The sequence below is a fragment of the Hemitrygon akajei genome, chromosome 6 (assembly GCF_048418815.1).
Source record: "Hemitrygon akajei chromosome 6, sHemAka1.3, whole genome shotgun sequence".
NCBI lineage: Eukaryota > Metazoa > Chordata > Chondrichthyes > Myliobatiformes > Dasyatidae > Hemitrygon > Hemitrygon akajei.
In genome coordinates this window covers 81,713,881-81,720,366 of record NC_133129.1, presented here as the reverse complement: position 1 = coordinate 81,720,366, position 6,486 = coordinate 81,713,881, and the positions used below count along the sequence as shown (strand labels likewise).

General features: G+C 40.4%; 1 pseudogene; it reads right to left on the bottom strand.

The window, feature by feature from the left end:
• Positions 1-3,763: 3,763 nt before the first annotated feature.
• Positions 3,764-6,151, bottom strand: LOC140728731 (sin3 histone deacetylase corepressor complex component SDS3 pseudogene; annotated as a pseudogene).
• Positions 6,152-6,486: the final 335 nt, after the last annotated feature.

Genomic DNA, 6,486 nt, shown 5'->3' with positions numbered 1-6,486 from the left:
TTGCATGGTGGCTGAAGGAATTCTTCCCAAGGCTGAGTGGTGCCCAAGGACAATGAAAGGGTTACAATAACCAAAAAGAATAGGTCTGTCAGGATCTGTGGTGATTTTAAGGTCACAATATACTCAGTACTGAAAATAAATTAATACCCTCCGCCAAAGATAGAGGATATCTTCAGAAACTGTTCTGGAGGATAACACTTCAACAAAGTGGACTGAAATGAGGCCTTCCTATAGATGAAGATGGAAGAAGAGTCCAAAGTGTTTCTCACCATAAACACTCACAAAGGGCTTTATCACTATAATAGGCTTATTTTTGGAGAAGCATCTGCACCTGCATTTCGGCATAAAGCTATGGTCCAGGACCTGCAAGACTGTCCATGTACTCAGTGTTACCTGGATGTCATCATTGTTACCAGTAAGGATGACAACAAATCTCTCCAAAATCTCAAGATAGTGTTAGAAGTTATTAGAAGATTATGGTCCAAGAGCATGATGCAACGAAGTTTGAATTCTTTGAACCAGCATCACTTACTGTGGTCACACCATTGATGCACAAGATTTACACAAGTGACCTGAGAAAATTCGAGCAGTGGTGGATGCCCCAAGGCCAATGGCTATGTCACAGTGCAGTCCTTTTTAAGTTTTGTCGATTACTGCCAAAGGTTCCTGCCAAAACCAGTTATTCTGCTCCACTCCTTAAACGCATTACTACAGATTGGAAGAAATGGCATTGGACGAAGTAATGTCAAGTGGCTTTCCGAAAGGTAAAGGAAATGGCAACGACAGGCACTGCCCTCACACACTATGAACCACATTGTCTAGTGAAGCTTGCCTGTGACACCTCGCCTTATGGTGCAGGTGACGTCATGTCACATGTTATGAGTGATGGGAGTGAATGTCCCTCCGCATCACATTCCGTTACACACGGATTGATAGAGAGGCCTTGAGTCTGGTTTGGGTTGTAAAACAGTTCAGCCAGTACACGTACAGGAGAGTTTACCCTTGTTACTGATCACCAGCCCCTAGTATCCATTTCCAATACACAGAAGGGTGTTCCGCTAACAGCAGCAGCTCTGCTTCTTGGAGGACAAAATTACAAGATTGAATTCAAGCTTACAACTAATCTTGGAAATGCTGATGGAGCATCTTGGAAAAAGGAGAAGAAAGGTGTCTAGAACAACTTCCTGCAATCGCAGAATCAACTTCTACAACCACCATGGAAGGGGCCCCAGAACGTGAGATTGCTCAATAACCATAAGTCTCATCTACCGAGCAGAATGATCCCCCTTATCAGGAAAAATATTATCTCACAAGAGTAAGAAAACCTCCAACCTTCCACAGTGATTAAATCTTTAGGCCAAAATGGGACAATATAAAATTTACTTTTCTGTAGATGTCTATAGCGTGGTTATATTATATGGTATAGTATAATATATATGTTTAGATGCATTCAATATTGAACGGAGTTCATAACTACACAGGGAGGAGTGTTGTGTATTTAATCTTTCAGTAATACTGGAGAAATATTGTAAATATCGTTTGATTAAGCATTCTTTGTTCATTTCGGGTTATAAGTAAAAGTAAGTGAATGGCATATGTTATCACGCCACCATGTCATATGCGCATGCCTCATTTAAGGTAAAAATGAACCAAGACACGTTCTCTTAGGCTCCCATCTTTTTCTTACAATTAGTTTTATGTTTGGGAGTTACAAAACATAACAATAGGTCTTTGATTAGGAAGGGCATCAAAAGTTACAGGGAGAAGGTAAGAGAATGGAGTTGAGAGGGAAAATGAGCAATAAGCTATGATTGAATGATGCAGCGGACTCAATGGGCAAAGTTGCCAAATGCAGTTCCAATGACTGATGGTCTAACGGTCATATTACTCCTATGGAACTGTTCTTAAATGTATTGCTTTATGAAAACACCATATAAATGCAAGTTGTTATTTAAGCTGTACAGTAGGAATAGGGTGATTACCACAATACTTAATGTTTACAAGGATGAGAGTTGTTTCATTGATATAAATAATTTTCTGAAGAAACTGATTCCCCTAGCTGGAGAGTGCGGACATGAAATCGCAACCAAGATTTGGCAATTGAGAGCCAATAACTCCAATGCACATAATTAACATTGTCCACCAAAAGTTCAATAGCAAACATGGCTCTCTATTTTTTACCATACTTCCTTTCTCTTACTCTTCTCTACTCCTTTAGCAACATTTCTCAGATTTGACAGCATAGTCTACAACTTAAGGACACTAATAGGAATTGCTTCAGAATCCAATAATAAAGTAGAGATATCACTACCCAGTTACAATTTCTTTTATTGCTCCTCTGCACGTCTGAGCTTTGCTCATTTATGTTACACTTCTCAAAAAAAATCCTCCTTCTTTCACGATATTTAACAGCACCAAAATTTTCTACTCCCAACCTTCACACACCTCAAAGTCTGGTGAAAGAACCATCCACCAGATGTTCCATTCCTCCCTTGTTACAGGGTTTTACAAGGCTGCTGTTAGCCATTGCAAGTGCATTATCTTTTTAGGTGTGGCAAGGTGATGTACTGCTACAGAAATGTGGTGTATGAGAGTGGTGGACCATTGAAGATAGTGCATTGATGCAGGATGATGTACTGTTGCAATCTGGTGAAATATAGTGTAATGCAGCAGTGTGGAGTTATTACATTGTGATGTACTACTGCAGTATGTTGTAAAGTTGCAGTATTGTGTACTATGGGTGCATTACAGCAATAAGTGTACTAATGCACTTTGGTGCAGTGTTGCAGGGTAATTTTTTTGCAAATGGGTTTTGCTACAGTATGATGTTAAGCTATTGCACTGTGGTAATAGGTACACTAGGGCAGTCGGTTGCATTAATACGTGGCAAGTACTACTGTAGTGTAGTGTCCTAATACAACGATGCTTGCAACTAGTGTGTTGGACTACTGCAGATTGGTTAGCTACTACAGTACAGTGTACTGCTGCACTGTGCTGTATATTGCAGAGTGCCACACAACTATAGTTCCATTCACTCCTTCAATGCATTGTAATGCAGCAGTGTTGGTATATTCCTGCATCTGATTTTCTTAACAGAACAGGAAACAGGCTTCTAAATTTGGATAAAGTATGGCAGAAAAATACTTCATCTATGGTTGTTCAATAAGCAGAGTGTTCTGAGTATGATATGTTTAAGAGAAGGTAAAGATGTACATGATCGTTAAAGAAGAGATGGATATTTCAGTCGTGTGAGATGAGAGGGTGGGAGAAGGTTCATATGGAGAATAAACATTAGCATGAACCAGCTGAGCTGAATGGCCTGTTTCAGTGCTGTCAAATTTCAAGTAATCCAAATAAATTTTGGTCCTGATGAAGAGTCTCGGCCTGAAACATCGAGTGTTTATTCATTTCCAGAGATACTGAGTTCCTCCATCATTTTGTGCATGTGGCTCCGGATTTCCAGCCGTCTGCAGAATCGCTTGTGTTTTTGGCATAAATCTGACATGGTTGAGCCCGCAGATGATGAGATGAAAGACACTTTGTTGCAATATTCACATAAAACATGAATACCCAAGGGAGCTATTGTGTATGCGGCCTGGCTACACAACAAAGCTATTAATAAAACGCTGGAGACGGGAGCTAAGTTTCATGGTTCTTTACTGGCAGAATCCGAACTTTTAACACACACGTACAGACCAATACGTGACTAATAGTGCATTCAACAACGTGTTAGTAAAACATAAAGTAGTCCCTTATTATACTGTAGGCTATACAGTACACTCCTCCCCTTTTCTTTTAATAGCGTATCAACTTTTTTTAAACTGGGGCACTATGTTAAACAAATATATTTACCCTTAACATACAAATGCCTACCATTTGTTTACTTAGTAACTTAATATCAAATTATAACAAAGTAACATAATAATATCAAATTATAACAAAGTAACATAATAGTATCAAATTATAACTAGCCCTTTTTTTACTTGTGGTCTAAGTCCCATTTATAACTCAAGTCTCTGAGGGGGTCTTCTCTGCCTCTCTGGGTAACGTCTGTCAATAACTTGTTTGTTTTAATACAGATTTCCATATAAAAGTCATGAAAAGTTGACCTCTGAGCATAGGGAGTTAAGAAGATGTGTGCCTCCAACTTGCAAAGAGGTCTAGGCAGCAGATCGCCTCCATATAATGAAGACTCCTCTGTGCAGCTGTCCTAGATATATACGCATCTTTGTGCTATCACTTGTCTTCCTTACCCATATTTCATTTGTTCCAACTGAGCTAATTACACAGCCAATCTTCATATTCTCCTTAGATTCCAAATAGATAGCCTGACCTTTATGATACCATCTCTTATCGTAATATAACTTTCCAACTTCTATTCGTGCTTCATATCTTTGTGCTGGTGATTCAGCAGGAGTGCTGGGAAGGTGCTCAGGAGAAGATGGAGATGCTGGTCTTTTCGGAGATTTAAGCTTATTGAGAGATCGCAGATCTTCCATTATCTGTTCATCTGTTAACAAGTAATTTAACTGCGCAGGTGCAGGTTTTCGTCTTTTGTCTGTAATTGGAACAGGGTCATTAGGTCTCCTCCTTAGTTTCCTTGTCATTATTGGCGTTATCTCCATAGAATCTCCTGTGAGTTCTGTTGTTAGCCTCTCATTTTCAATCATCTTTCTTTTCTCCTAACTCAATCTTTTTATCTTCAAATTCCTTCACTGCTGCTTTCTTCTCTTTAATATAATTCCTTTCCACTTGTCCTGTCTCCAGTTGCAGAAAAAGCTCTGCATTGCGTATTCTTTCCTTGTATTGTTGATCTACTTTCTTCATCCTTTCCTGATACTCCTGCAAAGTGTCTTCCTGTAACTGCTGTAGCTGTCTTTTGAGAGATGTCAATTTCTCCTGGTACATCTGCTCTTTTACTTCCAGGTAGTCTCCATCATCCTGCTAATTGGCAATACCTGTCTCCCTTGCATCCTCTGTACCTTCAACCAAGTCGAGGCCACAGATACTGCGTTCGTCCTCATCGTCGAAGCTGTCTAGCTTCTCTTCATCATTGTAATAGTCGACAATGGGTGAGAGTAGAGCAGCGGACATCTTCCCCACTGAGCTGCCCTCCTTAGTTGACACATCTAGTGCCTTGATGGTGTGCCAATCCAACTGGATTTTCCTGAGCCATTCACGTCTCAGCAATGGTGGTCCTCCATTTTTCAGTACATAGAGGTTCAGCTGCCGTGTTTTGTCTCTGTAGGTCACTGTCACTTTAATTTTACCTTTGGGATGCACTCTCTGTCCTGTGTAAGTCTTTAGCAGTAGTTTAGTTCGTTTCAGAGGTATGTGAGAAAACAGTCATTTGTAGTCATGTAGAGTGATCATTGTTAAAGCTGAGCCTGTGTCCAACTCTATTTTCAGTCTCACGCCTGCCACTTGTGGAGTGATCCATATTGCTCTTTGATCACCTGTCACTTCTACACTGTGAAGCTGCCGACAAGACAATTCACTTTCGTCGGAGTCGTTCTTATTGGAACTGCTTTCATCAGAACTGCCTTCTTTCATTTTGTGTACCTTGTTGTATTTTCCTTTCTGGGGTTTCTTGTTTCTCTCTATTTTGCTCTTTTTCTGCTGTTGACTAGCTTTGCATACTCTGCCAATGTGGCCCTGTCTGCCTCAGTTTCTGCATTCTTTGTCTTTAAACCAACAGTCATCAGGGTCATGTGACCTGCTCCCACAACGGTAACATTTCTTTCCTTCATTTCTGTTCAGTGAGATTTTATTTGTGGTATATTCCAGAGATTCTTGTTGTATCTCGGAAACATCCCGTGCCGCTGTTTCCGTTGATATTGCAATGGTTAGCGCTTTCTTGAATGTAAAGTCTGTTTCACACAGAAGCTTCTTCTGTGTGGTTTCATAGTGCATGCCACACACTAACCTGTCCCTCAATGCGTCCGATAGAGCAGCTCCAAATTGACAATATTCTGATAATTTGCACAATTCAGCACAATATTCAGAAACACTTGCATTTTTGCTCTGATTCTGTTTGTGGAATTTAAATCTTTCAGCAATGACCAGTGGTCTGGGGTTTAAATGCTATTGGAGAGTGTCTACTATTTGCTTGAACGTTTTCTCAGCTGGCTTTTCAGGGGTTAACGAGCTCCATAGCAGGTCATATGGTTTTTCTCCCATAATACTGAGTAAGATGCTGGTTTTCTTTTCTTCCTTAATACCATTAGCCTCACAATATAACTCCACTCTTTCAATGTAAGTCCCAGTCTTCAATGCCACTGTCAAATGCTGTAATGGTTCCAATCATCACCATCTTTGTTATGTTAATTTAGCCCCATTCTCCCCCTTTTTTCTTTTTGACTCACGTGATCTTTCTGCTAGTGCCACAAGCACACTCTGTCTAGATGTGTGTGGGTCGCTCCTTTTTATCTTCCTTCTGGGGCAGGCAGACCCTCAGCCCCTGGGGGTCAGTGCCAGCTGTGGTCT